Source organism: Gavialis gangeticus, unplaced genomic scaffold (genome assembly GCF_001723915.1).
Source record: "Gavialis gangeticus isolate Ggan-Ray unplaced genomic scaffold, GavGan_comp1, whole genome shotgun sequence".
In the NCBI taxonomy this organism is placed as follows: Eukaryota; Metazoa; Chordata; order Crocodylia; family Gavialidae; genus Gavialis; species Gavialis gangeticus.
The window spans coordinates 58,619,513-58,639,757 of NW_017729033.1; the positions used below are offsets into that span (position 1 = coordinate 58,619,513).

Genomic DNA, 20,245 nt, shown 5'->3' on the forward strand with positions numbered 1-20,245 from the left:
ACTTGACTGTCTAGGGATTGAATCGTTTGATGGAGCTGAGTGGCTTCCTCTGCCCCCAGTCTTAGGCAGGTTGCCAGCAGCCGAAACGGACATCTTTTCCTCGGTTTGCCTTTCTGCATGGCAGTGAATGCAGCCCACTGACAGGGAACTGTGGCAGGGTCACGCCAGGCGGGTTTCAATCTCTCTTTATCCCACCCCGGATTCTTAATACCTGTAACCTCTTCTATTAAAGTAATCAGTGGGGCCCACCCCTCTGGCCCCTCTACACCATTCTTTCCCTCCAAACTTTCCATCCTCGATCCTGTTCATGATGCCAATTGTCACAGGCCAGCTGGGCACTGTGAGTATATCAATTTAGTTGCAGACTGACTGAGCACTGTAACTTTATTAGCCACTGGGCTTTTTGGTTCGGGATTGAGGAGGTGATGTTGGAGAGGAAAGAAATGACAAATTTCACTTACAAAAAGGAATGAATTTTACTTATGACAACAAAAGACATAGTTTGCATATATAATTTTTAATAAAAAGGTTAAGCTAATAAACAGACAACATAACAATACAGATTAAAATTGACAGTGATAATAAAACAGATAAAGAAATTAACCAAGAGTTCCCACTTGGTTAGTAACTTATCGATAGTCCCTCAGTTAGAAGATGCATGTCAAGTTGAATCAGCATAGTCAGACGTCTCTGAACTGGGCTGCCCGAAGAAGAACTGGTGGAAGCCTCTCAGTCAGGATCTGGTCCTCGCTGTCACAGGGAGTGAGAGAGATCCGTGAGGGTATGGGACAGCAATGACCCTTCTGTTCTGTCCTTCCCGAGGGTTACTATGACGTGTGTGTTCTTTTATATTCTAATTATGCTCATTTTTAGTTATGTAGCCATTCATAATATTGCTTTATAGCTGTTATCCTATCGGGTTAAAAGGTGTTAGAAATTATTATAATAAGTTACTGCCCAAGCTTGGGTTTATCCAATAAGCAAATAGCAACACAACATCTTCAGGTTTGAAATTAACATTACCCCGCCTAAATCCAGCCCCTTCAGAACTCTCTGACTATGCTTTTTTCAGATGTTCTTTCTTGAAATGTACTGGATAAGCTAGGCAGTTGAATCCAGTTTTTATCATCATCAAGGCTAAATTGTGAGTGAGAAAGAACTATTAGGTCAGCTAATTTCACAGCTAGAGCTTCGTCTTTGAGGCCTAGTCAGTTCCACAAACAGTTACAAGTTACATTTGCGGGTTACAAAAATACAAACTTCATATTAGACAAAAGTTTCAAATGCCTCCAAGAAGCACATATTTATTGCTTATTAATTTCTTTGGTTCTGGCCATCACAGGATGGGAAGCCCTTCGCCCACCCACCACAGCATGCTGTTGAAGCCTCAGTTTCTCAGACCAGATCCAGTGGCTCTGCAGGCTGTAGGCTACCAACCTCCACATTAATGCATCTACTTTTGTAATATCTTACCTTTAAGATCAAATTACAAAAAAGCAGCAAGGAGGAGGAGCCAGGAACTTGAGCAGCATGGAACAGAATTACACTTAAGTGCCCAAGTTCAATTATGTGCCTAATAGGTGGAATAGAATCTGGTCATGTATGTAGTTTATTTTAATATCACATGGGTCCAATAGAAAAAGTAACACATCCTTGAGGGCACCCTTGCTATTACTCTCAGTAGAGGAGCCTGTTCTTATAATTAGTATGTTACTTCTTTGTAGCAGGGTTGTAGGACTTGACCTGTGCCCCAGTCTGGATCCAGACCATTGGGCTCCTTGTGGGCTAGATCCAGACCCAGAAGCAGTGGAGCAAACAGCAGTGTCACCACAGCCATTGCTTATCACCCCCATTGCAATGGGCTGTCCATAGGCCTGAATTCAGCAGCAGGGCCCACCAACGCTTGCCCCCCACCCCCTCTTACTTCCTGGTCCTGCCAGGAGCCCTGAAAGCCACAGGAAACAGCTCCAGGGACCAGATCCAGCCCATTGATTATACATTTGACATCCCTGATTTATAAGATAGCACTCAAAGATTACTAGGATCCTGGAAAGGACTGATAGAAGACTAATACACAATCAGTCTATGGAGCTGATAGCTAGAAAAACATATTGCTGAGGACAAGAATTTAGACATATTTACAGGGACAGTGTAATGAGTCCGGCACTGGAGCAACAAAGTCTCCTGCTTAACCCATCCCCTGGCTCCTACCTCTTTACTCTCTGGTCTCTAAGGGGTCCATCCCCCTTGTTATGTCACCTGCTCCATCTTTGATGTTGTCATTTCACTGGGAGGCTTCCCCAGAAGGCAGATGCAGGTTTTGGGAAAGTGCCTTGTCTGAGCTGAGGCCTTTCCTGGCCTTGGCCCACTTTAATCTAGTTGGTCCCTCCACCTAAGGTCCACTGTACCAGGACTCTGGATTCTCAGGCCCCAGCTCCCATCATGCCCTTGGAGGCTCTGGGCCTATGTTCCCTCAGTCTTTGCTGCCAGGTACTTAGCCTTCTAACACAACAGTCCTCCTTCTGAAATGCTTGATCTTCCACCTGACAGAGTCCACCAGACTTCAGGCCCTGGAAGGTCTCTGTGCTGGGTACTTCTGCAGTGCCCTGGTGGCCTCTAACCCTCCCATTAGGGCACCCCTTGGAGTAATTAGGAACAATGGCCACAAACTGATGGAGAGCAGATTTAAGTTAGACATCAGGAAGAGCTTCTTTACAGTGAGGGTTGCCAGAATCTGGAATGGGCTTCCAAGGGAGTTGGTGCTCTCCCCTATCTTGGGGGTCTTTAAGAGGAAGCTAGACATGCACCTAGCTGGAGTCATCTGACCCCAATGCTCTTTCCTACCCAGGGCAGGGGGACGAACTCAATGATCTACTAAGGTCCCTTCTGACCCAAACATCTACGAATTATTATAGCCACATCCAGTCCTCCAGCCTAAACATAAATCAAAACATGAGCGTTTGCTCCCAAAACACAACAGTTCTCTGGTTGGAGTTAATCTCATCCCACAGAAGCCCTAACATAAAAGCTCAAGACACTTACCTCTTGCTGCTCGAGGTGCAGGGTTTCTTCCACTTTTCTCTGGCGTAAAGTCCTTTCTCTGTAGGCAGCCCAGGCTGGATCCTCCCTTGAGCTTTGCCTCTTCTGGGTCAGGCCCCCTCTTTGGATCTTCTACTTCCACCCCAGGCCTGTCAACCATCATCTGTACCTGGGGAGGGTAGCCATTTTCTTCTTCTTCTTTCATATGACATTTTAGAATTACAACATTCATAGATTAATATTTAAATTTGATAACCATTCAAATGCTTCAGGGGTAGCTACCTAGATTGATTTTACATTGCCACTAAAGGATCTAATTGGGCAATCATTCACAATGTGTTGCACTATCTGAAAAATAGCATCACAATTGCAACCCACACTCTCTTTGATTCTCCATTTATGGAGTAGGAGTCCATAATTTTCCATGAATTATCTGGATGCATTTCAGGGAGGACCAAATCTTTCTCAGTAGGTCAAATCCTGGCTGGGGAATTGTAGAGTCACTAACGATGTATTTCTGTGGCAAGTTAGTATTTGCCCAGGCTTCCCACTGGAGAAGAAGATGACAACCTTCTCGTGGTCTTTCCTGTTACATGCTAAAGCACAACCAATGTCATCAACTCGATGACTGAACACCTGAAAAGGGCCTCCCAATCAGGATTACAACACCATTTTATTTAAGGCCCTCTTTGCTGTTATAAGGCTATTCAAGGGGCTAGGGCTGGCCAGCAGGCCCTGGGCTCCCTCTCCCTTTCAGTAACGGGGAAGAGGCCCCATAACAGATAACAAGACTATCCAGTAATTTTACAATAATGTGATAAAATGGAACAAATGTTTTAGATGGAATGTGAGCTGTCATGACTAAGGGCATAAGCCAAACTATTGGGAAGTCAGTATAAAATGTTATAAGTTAACAGTCTATTAACTGTCTACATTAACTCTTCCTTGGAGTTACATAGTAGAGGCAGAATACAGAACTAGACTTGAGTCTGATCCAGTCTGGCAATTTCTGTTTCCTGTACTTAACAACATGTAACTGAAAATACAATAAAAACCAGTGATAGGGCCTAAGCCATTACTGAACTATTATGAGGGCTTTTTGTTTCATGCTGTGCTAGGAAATAAATTCTATCTGAAATATTTTTAATACATGTAAGCATGTATTTGCATACATGTAAAGAAATTCTTTATCAGTCCAATAATTACCTTTTTGTTTTCATCTCTGATACTCCATAACAGTCATTGTTAATGCTCTTTGTTGAGCAGAACTCAAGTGGAACCAAGAAAGTGACATTAGCCATCTAACCCCCTGTAACCTACTGCTCTTTTGTGGAAATGATCCGGGTGTTCAAAGAGCAAGGGATTTGTTGCAATCATTGGCTTGCCACCTGCTTGAAGCATTCAGCTCTGTCTAGCATAATAATGCTGGCCAGCTTTCACAAACAAGCACACAATAACATTTGGATATTTACAGCTTATGTGAAAAGTATGGGGAGGGCATTTACTATGCGTTTCTAGAGCAAGTCAAACCCATTAATTACATTAATTCTCATGTTCAGCTTCAAAAGGAAAAATATAGCTGACTTCTGGGGTTAGCAACTGCAGGAACTGGGAATTGTGTTTGTTTTTTCACTTTCCAATTATATTTTAATCATCTGGATGGGTTGATTTTTTTCTAACTGTATGAGTAGCTGTGCATTTAAACTCCTACAGAGATCAGTAAGATATTTATACTTGAGAAAGGTGCTCTCAAGTGGCATTTGGGGGCCTACTGCCAATGACTTCCCACTGATGACCTGATTTGTACGGCAGTTGCATGCCTAAATACCTATAAGGATCTGGGCCTAAGTAACTTGCAGGATAGAACTCTGACATTCCTCTCTCAGAAATGTCTTCTCTAGTTTTTTTTAATTATTGTTATTATTACATCATCATTATTATTGCTGCTGCTGTTGTTGCTGTGATTATTATTATTCCCCTAAAATAAATACTTTGGGATTAAGGCAGGCAAGACAAAGATACTACGACAAACAACCCTGCATACTTTGGGATTAGAAGTCACTAGTACTTGAGTAACAGTCTGTTGTACTTCAGTAGACAATACTCTTGTTTATAACAGACCCAAAGCAATTCTCCAAAACCACAATCTTTAAGTATTCTAGAATAAACAACAATATTTTCTTGCCTGTAAATATTATTGCTGGGTACAAACCAGAAAATATTCCAAATGTGATAGTTTGCTGCTTGTGTCCTGCCAGGAGTGCACAGCATCTTTGTGTGTGGGGAAGGGGCCCAAAATCTAACAAGGACACTTTCATGGTTTATGCCACTTCTATAAAAAGTAAAAGAAAAACCATATCAAAATGCAGTAAAAAGACTTCATAGAATCTGAGTCAAGGAAATAACTCATGTTTACACTGATGTAACAGATAGAAATGTAACCTTAAACCAGGAAATGCAAAAGTCAACATATTAATAGTTTATATAAAATAACACTGCAGAAAAACTGGGAAATGTACAATTGTGAGAAATCCTGTAATACTAGAGCAAAGACTAGAGGGTCTCTTGCTTCTCTAGTTTATCTAAATGAGACGGATGCAAATTGTTGTTGTGACCTGAAATTTTAAGTTGGACAGAAAAAAGATGTTTTAACACTTGTACTTTGAGAAAAGGAAATATTGGTGGAAGTGGGAGACTGAGAGTGCTGAATCCTAAACCTAAGTCTGGAAACTGTTGGTATTATAGGGCTATGCAAATACAGACGAAAAAGAAACTGAATGTTGCCAACTGATCCTTTGTGCCCTCAATGGCTGCTATCATAGGTACTGTCACTAAAGGGTAAAAAAACTAAGGCTGTAATGGACAGAACCCATGGTTTTACAAGTTTTCTAAGGAAGAATGCAACAGCAGGGTTGGCAGGTCCAGAGGGGGCTGACAGGTCTTCAACAGAGGTCAGCAGGTCCACATGGGGTTCATGGGTCCCTTAGGCTAGGGACAGAAGTTATACATAAACCAGTTTAAGTGATCAGAAACTGATTTAAACCTGTAACAGAACAGAAGTTCAGTGCACATAAACCAGTTTCAAAATGGCCAAAACTGGTTTGAGATAAACCCGTTTGAATGTAGTATCAGACTTAACTGATTGAGCTCAAACCAGTTTATGCAACTTGCCCCAGAACCTTTCCTAGTTTAAGTTGCCCCCACATCTTGGCTTATCCCACCATTCATCCCACGCAGGGAGTAAGCGGCGGCAGTGGTGGGTGTAGCTGGCAGACCTTGGCTGCAGTCCCCCAGGGGCAGAAGGAACAGAGTGGGGAAATAACCCCACTCCCTGCCCACTTTGCCTCAGGGGCCCATGCCAGCCATGATCTGGCTGCAGCCCACCCCCACCCCCATCCTCACCCTCATCGCTGCAGGAGCAATAGGAGAGTGCCCAGAAGACCCCGGCTCAAGTCCATGCTGGTCTTAATTCCTGCCTCCCTGGCCTGTTCACTGCAGGTTACTGCTGAGGCCTGGCCACGCTCCCCCAGCACAGCTTCCCTGCAGCTGAGGCCATGCTCTAGCACCCCCCAGCTTCTGGCCTGAGCAACTTACTTAAGAAAGCTTCTGTCATCTATAAATTTATTTTTCCTTACCACAGTGGAGTGGTGAGAAATATGCAGTTTGGGGATCAAAAAATTAGTTCTGAATTCTAGATCTTTCATGAAAAGAATTTATAATCTCAAGATCAATTTTCATTTCATGCAAGTTTTTTTTCCCTTTCATGGTTCAATAAATCTTTGCAGCAGGGGTGTCAAAGATACAGCCCATGGAGCCTTATCACCCAGCCCACTGTGCCACCCATGGGTTCTGGATGCCATATGTATTGTATGCCACATTGTGCCTACACTGCATACAGCACACAACGCTAAATACAGTATTTACTGCATGCAGTGTGCAGGACCAGATCTGGTGCACACTGCACATGGCATGCAGGGCTGGGTCCAGTATGCGTGCAGTAGGCAGGCCCAGATCCAATGTCTGCTCCATAAGGGGTGTATAGCCAGTACTGGCATGTGCATGCTACATAGAACACAGGGCTGGCCTGGGAGCAGTTGTGGCACCTGCACAAGACTAACCCTGGATCCAGCATGTAAGGGTAGTCTGTGGTCTTGATTTGGCCCATGGACCAGCCCCACGCCATTCATCTAGTCCTCTGGACCTGATGAGTTTGATACGCCTACTTTACAAGATTTGATTCTGCTCCTAGTAAAATTAATGACAGTTTTGCCCTCAGTATGCAACTGGCCTGCACTTTATAAAACATCTCTCATACAAAAATCTATTCCAAGCTAATCTGTTTACAAATCTATTTACAAATGGTTGCATAATACAGCCATAAAATGGTACACAAATGAATGAGACAAAGATTAAGAGTTCATGTAAATTACATTTTTTTCAGATGAAATTTGAATTAAGATGGAGATCTGATGAGATGAAAAGATGAAGAGAAACTATTATAGACAGTAGAAGTCAACAGTGGAGATGTCTACATGAGACACTTAACTTCACATTAGCATAGGGGAGCAGGGGCTGGAATATCCTTATTTCCCAGCTCCCGCTCTGCCATTTTGATTGGGCAGCAGGGGGCTGGGAGACCCTTATCTCCCAGTGCTGGCTCCACAACTATGGGGCCACTGCTGGGAGATGCTCATCTCCCAGCCTGAGCTCTGTGGTCATGGGACTTGGGCTGGGAGACCCTTATCTCCCAGCCAAAGACCTGAGAACATAGAGCTTGGACCATGGAGTGGCCCCGCGATCATGGAGCCAGCACTGCTGGTGGGGGCTGTGGAGCTGGGGTGAGAACAAGCTCCCTAGCCTGTTCCCCCCACAGCCCTGTACTCAGAGCTGGGCTGGGAACACACTCCCCAGCCCCCAGCCTGCATGCCTGGGTGAGACAAAGTCCCCCTGCCCTGGCAGCAAGAAGCTTCCAGCCCCCTCTCCCTACTCTGCAATCATGGACTTGGGGCTGGGAACAGGCTGGGAGCTTGCTCCCAGTCCCTGCTCCAAAATCACTACAATTAGCTGGGAAGAAGTTCCACAGTCCCCAAGCTGACATCGCAATTGCGATGCGGAGCAGGGGCTGGCAGTTTCTTGTATGGGAACAGTTCTCGACACAGCCTGGAGCTGGCTAGGACCTGCCCCTTACTGGGACAGTTCCCAGCCAGCCCCAGGGCAGCATGTGTGTAGGGAAACACATGCAGCCTGGATGTGGCTAGGGTCTGTCATGTTTCAGGTGGACACCTATCCAAAAACCCTTATTCTGCAGTAGCTAACTGCACAGTAAATCTAGGGTAGAGTAGATGCATGTTGAGATGCACCTAGGGTAGACAAATTGGAAAAACTAGAAAACCTATACACAAGGCAGAGCAAAGACACATTACAGAAGGGAGAAAGGTTGTGAAAGGAATACTAAAATTATCTTTAAACATAGAATAAACCTAGGAGTGGTGCCAGTACACTGAGGGAAGTGGTTATTCCCCTCACTGGTGAGGCCACATCTGGAGTACTGTGTCCAGTTTTGCCCTCCCCCCACTATGGAAAGGATATGGACAAGTTTGATAAAGTCCAGTGGAAGGCAATACAAATGGGAACATGACTTCTGAGGAGAGGCTGAGGGAACTGGGCTTATTTAGTCTGCAGAAGGTAAGTCTAAGAGGGAATTTAATAGCAGCCTTCAACTACCTGAAGGGTGGTTACAAAGTGGGTGAAGTTAGATTGTTCTCGGTGGTGGCAGATGGCAGAAAAAGGAGCAGTGGTCTCAAGTGAAGCAAGGGAAGTTTAGGTTAGATATTAGGAAGAACTTTCTCACTAGAAAGGTAGTAAAACACTGGGACAGGTTACCCAGAGAGGTGGTGGAATCTCCATCCTTGGAGGCTTTTAAGAGCTGGCTAGGCAAAACCTTGGTTGGGCTGATATAGTTGGGCATGGTCCTGCTTTGATCAGGGAGTAGGATTAGATGACCTCCTGAGGTCCCTTTGAACCCTAATTTTCTATGATTCTAAAATAAAAGCACATTTTTCTAAAGGATGAGTTCAAACCTTATCTTCTTTTTGGTGTTTAATTGGGTATAATTTATATAATCAAAAAATCAAATAACTTCATGCAGAAATGGCCTAAGAAAAGTAGGGCAGTCAGTCATTTTCTGTCCAAACATTGTAAACCATATATTGCCTGTTCTCCTGTTTGTCTGTAGTATCAGGTGATGATTCTCTGTAGAGAGTCATGTTGTTTCTTTGAGTAAATTAAATCCTACTCCTCTTTGATCATAAGGGTCAGCACCTATTTTCTTGTGAAAAGTGATGGTCAGCTTCATGTAATCTTACACAACAAAGAAGCCCTGTGTGGTGTGTGAATTCCAGATGGAATACATTTCTAGTGCAGCAATAACATAGAACAGGTAGAGTAATAGTTAAACAACTGCACAGATATAAACTGAAATATCAGATGCTTTGGATTCAACCAGATATAACTTTTAAAAATAGACACCCCAAAACAAGAAAGTAACTGTTCCTAATGCCCAAAAAATGAATTCTTATGCTGCAAAAGCTTCACCCAGTGTTTATGCCAAAGCAGGCTTACCATATTTAATTTATATTTTGACCATGTTACTTTAAGAGAATGAATTTACAGCCACTAAATGAAAAAGGAAACACAGAAGAAGTATCTATAGCAGAAGCACAGCTACAGATGAGGCATGGAACTAGTCTAATAACTTTTTATTACAAATTCCAGGTGATTATATAATATGGAAACTGCTTTCTGACTGGACCCATGATGACTATGTCACTTCTACTCACTCCCATTAACAACCTGTGCAGACATGGTAAGCATTACTTGGAAAGGTATGTCTGAAATCACATGCAGTTGTATCTTATAGCAAACAGGAGCAACTCAGTGACTAAGCCTAGGAACAGATGTTATCGTTAAGGTGCATTAAGTATGCAGAAAGTGCTTTACAACTGTAACAGAACAGATTTTCACAGCACATAAACCACTTTTAAAATGGTGGCTCCCAGTCTGAGTGGGGTTAACCCTAAGTGGATGTGGTATCAGACTAAGGTGCTTTAGGTTAGCGTGCTTTATCAAATGTCTGTACCACATCCATCGTGAATTAAGGAAGGTCACATTCCCCCAACATCCCAAGAACCCTCTTTGGGCAGCTTGCTAGCGTTGGCCAGTGCTCATCTGCTCCAGGAATGCATGGGCCCAACCTCACCCTTGGGCTGTCACAGAGAGGAGACAGAAAAGGCTGTCTCCCCCCTGCGTGGCTAGGTGGGGGGCAGGGTGAATGGAGTCATCCCCCCTTTCCTCCCCCCCATCTGCAAGAACCCCCAAAAGTGTGCTGGCTCAGGAGTTGGGAGGCCCAGGTTGTGTGTGGGCATCAGTGGAGCTCCATTCCCTACCAGCCGCAGTTCCCAGCATGGCAAACACCTCTACAGGCAGCCCCATGCTGCAGCTTCCAGCTGCAGCTGTCAGGAGGCTCAGGCAGGGGGAGGAAGGGTTGTGAATGGAGCCCCATGTCACACAGACTCAGCCCAGCACCCACAAGCCTGAAGCCAGCAAGCTGTGGAGGGGCCCTCATGGCAAGGAGGTCTCCATTCACCTGCCCCCCACCCCAGCCACCACCTGGCAGGGGAGCAGGGCTGGGGAGAGGGGCCGCTCCGGCAGCCTCCTGAGATATGTGCCAGAGCACCTCCTGCCTGCCGGCCCCTTCTGTGCCCCCCACCCCCAAGGGCGAATGTCCATTATGTTCACTCCTGCATCCTTCTAGAGCACTTTGAGTAAAGCGTGATACTTAGAGCCAGCGTTCCCTCTAAGCTGCACGTCATGCATGGCCACGCAGGCACACCTGGCAGGGCAGCATGGGCGTGCCTGCGCAGCCGCACACACCACACAGCTTGGAGGAAACACTGCTTAGAGCACTTCTGCCTCAGGCTTTTTGAACATCTGTACTTAGCCCAATTGCTTTGTTCTCCTCTCTGAAAACAACACTACTGTAATTAACACTGCCACCACTCCCCTACCGCCAAATGTAGGGAACCAGGGCAGTAGGCCCAATCTGGTATGTGGGGCTGGCACCATGCACCAGATCATGCCATGCATCAGACTAACGCGGGATGGGGCCTAGATCCCATGCACCAGATCCAGCCCGCAGACTGACCCTGCAACACTCACCCAGCCTGCAGCCCAGAAAAGTTGGGTACCACTGTCCTGAATGATGACATAAAGAGCAACAGTGTATCACTAAACTGAAGGTTTATTTGAATATCTGCCAGCTCTTGCCTGTATTGCTCTTTAAGTGTCAAGTCTTCAAAATTAGTACGTTTTATAACGTTAGATCTTATGCTAAATGATCTTATGAACGCTTCAAAAAAAGAAAAGCCCTTTTGTTTAATAGAAACCAATTAAACTGTGGAGTAGGCAAAATTTCACAGTGAAATGATGCAATCACTTGACATGTTGATATAGATATTCTTACAGTTTGCTACTAACTGTGACTCATTCACTCTTCTCTTTGGGATTATTTCTTCCCTGTTTCCAGTCAATTTATTTAAACTTACCTTTTGTTAAATACACAAGAAAAAGTATTGTGCCTGCTAATCTTTAATATATTTTTTTTCAGCAGATGAAAGCAAATCTTAGTAAATACCAAAGCACCTGAGTGTTTAAGTAATTAAAAGAGGATGTACCTTTTGCATTTGGTAGCTAAAATCTATATTCTGTTAATACATGTCAAGGCCACTGGCTAGATCCCTACATCAAACAAAAAAGGACATGAAGGTAAAATTACACTGTTAGTCAAATTAATCATAGAGTGGAACAGAAATTAACTGAGTAGTTGCTCAGGATGTATTTTGTAATTAAGTATGAGTAAATCTCTCTCATCAAATGATAATAAAATTAATATTCACAAGAACACCAGAGAATATCCCTTAACAGATTAATACAAAAAGATTCAAGTTCAAAAGCAACAGTGCTTCTGCATAATAAAAATTCTACAATAGATTGCATTCCTCTAGGAAAGTCTTCATACATTTGTTATTTACTTCAGAGCACTACCATGAGCTAAGTACCTTAACAGATCTATAGATAGATACATTCCCTGTCTTTTGGGTTGCTAGCTGTAGCTGTGTTGGTCTAAGAACGTAGGCGGACAAGGTTCTTTGGGTCAATGTGATATTTATTAGACCAACTAAACAGCTGAAAAAATTGTTTTCTGAAAGCTTTTAGATCCAAACAAACTTCTTCAGGCATACCAAGAGTCTGCTGGTGAATTGTGAGTTCTTCTGGATAGAAACTGCCCAGGAGAGCTTACAATTCACCAGTAGACTCTCGATATACCTGAAGAAGGGTGCTTGCGGCCAAAAGCTTGCAAAGAACAATTTTTCCAACTATTTAGTTTGTCTAATAAAAGATATCACATCTACCCAAAGAACCTTGTTTCCCTGTCTTGCATTTTGGATAGTAATATTTAGCAGTCTTGTTGTGCTGTAAATTTCCAGAGTGCTGTATAACCCATAAGGGTTGGGAAGAAAATGAAATTGTGAAATACAAGACAGGTTAAGTCATTTGCTGTAGGGCACAGAACAATGTAAGTTAAGGGTTTCTCAGTTCTCATGAATGCCCTATACCAGTAGTGTCAAACATCCTGCTTATCTGAGTTCAAACCTTATCTTCAAACATTTTGGTGCTTAACTGGGTCTGGATTGTATAATCAAAAATCATATAATTTCATGCAGAAATGGCCTAAGAAAAGTAAGGCAGTCAGTCACATGTGGAGCTCTGTTAACAGGCATTCTTATGCTGTGCACAACTTCATGCTGCCACCCCCACTGCTGCCAGGTGGGCAGGCGTGCCTCACCATGGCAGTGTGGCTAGATACTCTATGTCACATTTTATCTTTATTTTGTAAACATATTTCTCCTCCTTGCCCTCTCCGCAGTAGACATATTAATGCATTTTCCATTCACCCTGGAGCACACATACAGATATAATGATCTCTTTGCCAAATGACTACAATATTTTTTAAATGCCTGAGGTATTTTTTAAGCTTCCAAGTTAATGGAAGAGTCTCAAAGAGGGAATTCTGACAAGGGTAAAGGAATGAGAAAGTTTTAGATTACACTATAAATACTTAGGTCCCAATGAAAATAACCTGTGCGGCTGCAAATTTGAGGATTTGCTCATTTTTATTTCTAATTTAAAGGAATAGTACTACATTTTGGACACAATCAGCACAGTATGTAAGCACATACTTTAAACTAAGTAGGTTAGTTTTTCTATTTACTTCAATGGGTTATGCATACACTTAAGCATTTGCTTGATCAAGGTTCATTTTAAGCATTTTAAATTACATTTCTACATTGTTTTCTGCAGACAGTCTCCTAATCATAATATTGTTAATGATTTTAATATAAACGTGAAATATTATTCCTTGGTCAAGAATGCTATTTTATTGTAGAATAAAGACATTCAAGAATTTAAAACCTTCAAGGCCTCTGATGGAGTACACCCTGATTGCTAAGCATTTTACTCCCACTCTCTTTCTATTACAAGGTGACAAGCATTGTGAGCAGCATATATGAAACACCTCAACTTTAACAGGGCTTTCAATGCATCCCATGATGCAGTCGTAACTAAGCTAAGGAAAAATAGTTTAGATTAAACTATTGAAAGGAGGGTGCAATACAGTGGATCATAATTAGTAAATTTTAGGAGATTAGTAAATCTGCAGATGGCACTAGGTCGAGTAAGGCAGCAGACCCTTTGAAGGATAAGATTTGGAGTCAAACTGACTTTATTTCAGGCCATTTCTCCCACTTATCAAAGTGGATGAAATTCAGTAAAGACAACTACAAAGTATTGCTCTTAGGTTGGAGCAGTCAAGACATTTAGATTGCATACTAGAAAGAACTTGCTAACTATGCGGGTTGTTAAGCAATGGAACAGATTACCAAGAGAGAGTGGGGAATCTTGATAATCAGAAGCATTTAAAAGCAGGTAAGAAAACATTTGGCTGGCTTAGTTTAGATAAAGATAATTTTGCCTTGAGCAGGGAATTGTACTAAATTTCTTGAGGTCCCTTCCAGCTCTAGTTTTATATGGTTTCATTTAGTGTTTGAAATTTCTTCTGACACACCATTCTGTCCTCATTCAGGCTCTAAAACTGTTTCCAGTGCTCATGCTACATTGTTATAAATGCAGAGACTGACCCAACAGGTTTTGAACTATGTTTCTTTCCAGCCTTATTATTGTTAGGTAGTAACAATTAAAAGCCTGTCTTTTCACTTTGAAGTTTTAGAAAGTTAAATACCATAAAGAAGAAATACAGGAATACAGCCGTGATTTAGTTGTTAAAGTCAAATTAAGCCAGTCAAAAAAAGAAGAGACTATGAAAAGCCAGACAACAGGGAAGAACAGGTCTTTCAGGGGAGAAAGGGTGGGAAAAAAAAGAGATGGAAAGCATGAGAAATGACTCCAGGCCAAAGAAAAAGGAGGAAAAAAAATCCCAACCTGCGCGGATTCCACTGGTTCTAGTCCCTGAAGGGTAATTCTAGGAGAGCGCCCACCAGGATCATAGAGAAGTAGGGCTGGAGGGGACCTCCAGAAGTCAGGTAGTCCAACCCCCTGCTTGAGGCAGGGTCACCCCTATCCAAACCATCCTATACCCAGAGACAACCACAGCAGGGTCTAGGGGCTGGGGCAAATCAGCCTGTTTGGGACCCGGATGTGGTAGCAGTGTGGGGAGGGGGAGTAGGCGGCAAGTGGCCGGACACAAAGCCAGCCCAGCTATGCGGGGGCCCTCCAAAGCACGGGGCCCAGGGCAGTCACCCTGCTTCGCACCCCTAGGGATCGCCCTGCCTATATCCATCCTATACAATCCATAATCCAAACTCTACATAGGACTACTGTCAAACCTGACACCACATAGACCTAACACCCTAGCCTGCTACAGTCAAGCACAGGAACCACGGCAACCAACGTCCTGCTTTTATTAAATATATTCTCAAGAGATCCTGGGTAGCAGGCCATGCCTCCTGCCCCAAAGGAAGGCAAAACCACCATATCCCATACCGATCTGACCATGGGATAAAATTCCTTCCCAGTATGGCAGTCGGCCTGACCCTGAGCAGAAGGGCAAGACTCTCTAGCCTGTCCCAGCAAGAGCACTGGCAAAAAACAATTAAAATCCCCAACCTTGGCTGCAGCCGACACCCAATGCCTTTGTGGGAGTTTTAGATACACCATGACATATGTAGCAGAAAGCAGGGCAGGGGGCAGGGGCAACCAGCAAAGCCCAGAGCATTGGAAATACCTATAGTAGAACATAGGCATAGCTACATCTAAATTATCCTCAACCAATGGCTGTCCAACCTCTTCTTGAACATCTCCGGTGATGGAGAGTCCACAACTTCCCTAGGCAGTCTGTTTCACTGCCTCACTATTGTATCAGTGAAATTTATTTAGTATACGTGGTTCTGGCATGTTGTTTCAGTGATCTCAAGGTGATGTCATCACCAGTGTGAAGAGTGCTGAAGGCCACCAGGTAGCATTGTAAATGGGCACAAGGCAACAATGTGGGACATGGTATTAACTTGTACACAAGGACATTTGTTGCCATTGCCAAAGCCATGGTATAGGGTTAGTACAGGTTTGACCTAGTCCACTTCAAAAATGGTTGAAAAGTGCCCAATTATAGCCTGGCCAGTTAAATCCTGGTTGACTGCCTGCAGGGTCAGAGATGATGTAGTGATTGATTGGTGCTTGTGCTGAGCATTCTTCATGGAATTGAAAAAGTAAGGAAAAGTCAAAGGGTTTTGAAAGGGTCGACCATGATGGGTACCTTGAGGGGAGTGGAGCTATTGGTGGGTAGAACATGCCCCAGTGCACTGGCAGTATAGGATTATCCCACAGTCTGGCTAGTAAGCTTACTTAAGCATTTGTGCAGCAGAGATGAGGGAGAGCAATGTTACTGAATACTGGTAACCATGGGAATGGAGTGGAGCACATTGTGCCTGACAAGACACATCGTAATGTGCAATTGGGTGTCCACTAGTTTGCTGTGCAATGAACAAGCCCATACAGGGGCACAGTATTTCGTGACAGTGTGGGAGCAGGTGAATGTAGCATGGAGGCACTGGCATCCCAAGTGAAGCCTGTGAGCCTGGCAAGTAAATTGTTTCATGTTATTATTTTTAAAGCAGTTGTCTGGAAATGTGATTCATAAGTTAAAATCCAGTCAAGGATGACTCCAAAATAAACTGAGTGGGTTTTAAATTTGAAAGGCTGACCATTTAAAATGATAGTGAGCTCATGATTTGCATTGGCATTATGCAAATGAAAAACACTTGAAAGTGTCTTTGAGATATTTGGTTTGAGGCACCATTTTAGGGAGCGCTCTGACGTCAGTCTCATGTCTCCAGTAAGTGTGAGTTCCATACCTGAAGTCACGACCTTGGGTGGCAAAGGCACTGTCATCAGAGTAAACAAATTTTTGTGAGCTGGTCACAGGCCATCAGTATACAGGTTGAAAAGGAGAGGCACAAGTACTTATCCCTGAGGGAGGCCATTGATTTGATGACTCCAAGAGCTAGTTTGGTTGGCCAGGTGGACTCTAAAGTCTTGACAATGTAATAATAGTTTGACTAGATGCGTGGCCCAATGTGGCAGAATTCCTGATATTTTTGCCAGAAGACCAGTCTGCCAGACAGTATCATATGCTGCTGTTAAACCAATGAAGACAACATCAGTCTTCAGGCTTTTCTGAAAGCCATTTTCAATTCACCTGTTGAAGGCTAGAACTTGATCACAAGTGCTCCAGCTACAGCAGAATCCTGCTTGGTCTAGGCTTAGAGCAAAATCAATTACTGCAGGAATACATTGCAGAACTAGTCTCTCAAGTGTCTTGTAGCAGGCACTCAGAGGGAGATTGTCCAGTAACTTGCTGCTGATTGTGGGTCTTTGCCAGGCTTGGGTAGGCCAATGATTTTCACTCAGCTCCATGCTGATAGAATTTGTTCTTCATACCTAATATGGCTGAAGAAGAATAGAAGTCAAGCTTGAGGACTGAGATGTCTCAGAAACTCTGGGTTATCATAACCAGTTGCAGTGCCAGATTTTATTTTGCACAGCATAGAGTCCAGTTCTCTGTATGGAGTATCTTGGTTCTGAACACTGACAGAAATGATGCCATTCCCTCCCAGCAGTTCCAATGAGCAGTATCAAGTGATACAAGCAGGTGATCTGCAATATCTCAGATTTTTCTTACTCATTCAGTAGATCAGCACACTCTCCATCCAAGCAAGGGGTGTACAGATGGCACCACAGACATACTTACAGACTTCATCAACTGGGATATTTTGCCATGGGCTGATAACAATGGATCCCTCAACAGTCTCCATGAGTAGGGACCAACTGACTTTCCAGAAGTTCCACCTGGGTTTTCTTACACATCTAATAACCAACCCAATGTGGATGAGTGATGGATGGTGTTGGCTGTGTGGAAAGTCATTGAGAACGTTGCAAGAACATTGTGGGTGGCTGTTGAATGATATGATGCAATATAGGTCAGGGGAGTAATCTTGGTCCCATCTTGCTGAGTAGGAGCTGCCACACAGTTTAGAGCCATGGATCAAGGCAAGGTCATTGCTAGATGCCCAATTTTATAACAGGTCACCATCTTCATTTGGGTGGAAGTAATCCCATCCTGTATATGGTGGCTATTAAAGTCAACAACATATATGGCTGGGTGGGGGAGACAGGGAAGAGGGTAGTTCTTCCAGGTTTTGCTTGGTGGTTTATAGACATTTGTGATACTGAAGCTTCCAACTTTCATGACATCACAATGATTAGTATATAGTGTATGCGTTGCCTCAGGGATGTTGCCACAGACATAGGTGGCTCTTCTACATTTTGCATGAAGGGTGTAGCATATCAGAACAAAGTCACTGATAGTAAAGTAACCAGCTTCATCCTCTACAATATGGGTCTTCTCAAGACAGATTATGTCAGCCTTGTGGTGAACTACAGTAGAACTGATTATGGAATGTTTTCCTGCTGGAAGACCCTTGACAGTGAATTAGAGGAGTCAAAGTGCTGAGCCAATAGTCTGAAAAGCCATCTGGTTCGCTGGTTGGCTAGGAGAAACTTTGTTGATATTTATAACCAACTGACTGGGATCTGACAGTTGTCTGATTCAGTCCACTGGTAACATCATTAGTTTTATTGATGGTTCATCTACTTACAGGAGGCATGATGAGGATGCTGATGCTTCGCCCCCGCAGTGAAGTACAATTCTGGGAGAGCTTTAGGCCCTCTCCTGTTTTTTGTTTCTTTTTTCCCCAGAAAAATATCACTCTGAGTGATATTAAGCTCTTCCAGGTTTATTACAGTCTTTTTGTATAAGAACTAACTAATAGTTTAACCATCCTTGGTGACTGTGTTATGTGCCACTAGCAATTTTTCATACAGCATTGATGGATTAGAGATATTCGGGGGGACCGAGTGATTCTTAGCATTCCAGAATCTCAGAATGTCATAGTGAGGATCACACATGCTAAATGACCTCAATCTTGGCTGTAATGCCATGTTTCCAAAAAACTGACATAAAACTTAGATTTTCTACAGGTAACCAGCCTAGACTCTAGATACCTTTCCCACAATACCGTATAACACAAACAGCTGCTAGATGCATCCCCATCCAGAAAGCCAAAGAGGAAAGAACCACAAGCACAAAACAGACCAAGTAGGCCAAACACCCTGCCTGTCAGGCTGGATCCCAACTCCAGGGTACCTCATAGGCCAGGTCTGAGCACAGCAGCGAGGTGAGCCAGCAAAGGTTAACTCCGTTTGCCTCCCACCGCAAGATCCATGTCCAACAGGGCTCTGTGCCCCAGAATTTGTCAGCAGGGCCCACCCCACTTTCTCCATGCCCAAATTTGCCACCCCTCTGCTAACTCTGAGCCACACAACATGTGTGGCCATAAGTTTGACAATGTCAGACAAATAGATGCAGGAAGACACATCAGCTGCTAAATCTTCTCACAGGTGTTCTTCACGAACATTAGCTTATAATAACCTCTAGAGAGAGAAAACTTTCAGACGTAGTAACTTGCAGGTACAATTTTGGGCCCAAAATATTGATACTGTTTTAGAAAACTGTGCATGAAATATGTTATTAAGCCTAGAATTTATTAACTTTGATGGATTGTTATTCCCTATTCCCCCAAAAATATTTTCAAGCTTAGCTACAGATTTTATAAAGTTTCAGTTTACCCACAATCTCAACATTACCAAAAAAAAGAAAATAAATCCTTCCTGGGCTGCTGCTACTATTGGATACATCATACAAAAGGCAAGGGAGGTCAAGCAGAGCAAAAATCAGGATTTAGACTTCTCAACAGAGCTTTACCACATGGCTTTTTTAAGGCAGTCTGATGCGCTGCCATCTAGTGGTGCTTATTTCTAGCATACTTGTGCTTAATCTAGTAACCCTGCTGAAAAACAGTCTGTCCAGCTGAGTTTTTCCACACCGATTTTGCCCTATAGCAATGATAAAGTGGCCTTCTAAAGGCTTTTGTCTTCTTTGCATCCCCTATTTTATCCTGATCTGTGTCCCTCATCATCCAGATATCCACAACACTGACATAGTTCATACAGAAACTACTAGAGAGTTAAACTACTACCAAAACAGAGAAAATAAACTATATCACAACAATTTTCAATTGGCAAAAGTACTTCTGGTTCCATCAGGCTTGTGGGCTTAGGCTAAATCAAAAGTGGGTGTCCCAGGTAAAAATGCAAGGCACACTTTTGAGCCTGGCTGGAGAATGAAAGGCAGTTTTACATGCAGTTTTGCTGACAGATTAAATTTAAGACAGAAGGTTCTGTTTGTTTTACTGTCAGCCCTGCATAGGAAATCAAGCTGTGTTGTTTTGGGCTCAGTCAGTACCAGGAGTAATAAATAATAGACAAGCCAACTGCTATCCAAAAATGTAAATAGGGGCAAAATTTGTTGATTATACTAGATCCAGAACAGAACTCAGCTGGTGCTCATGATACTGTGCTTCCTTCGCTCTGCTCACAGTAATAAAATGATAGGAATTGCCATGCCAGATCAGACCTGTATCTTTGACAGTGACCAGTACTGAATACTTCAAAGGAG

General features: G+C 43.3%; 1 protein-coding gene across 1 annotated transcript in view; it reads left to right on the top strand.

Moving 5' to 3' along the window:
• Nucleotides 1-20,245, top strand: part of CUNH4orf19 (chromosome unknown C4orf19 homolog) — a 167,423-nt gene that overhangs the window by 90,823 nt on the left and 56,355 nt on the right. Inside the window, exon 2 of the mRNA XM_019526594.1 lies at nucleotides 9,814-9,904. The gene's annotated coding sequence lies outside the window, so the exon portion shown is untranslated. The remainder of the gene's footprint in view (nucleotides 1-9,813; nucleotides 9,905-20,245) is intronic.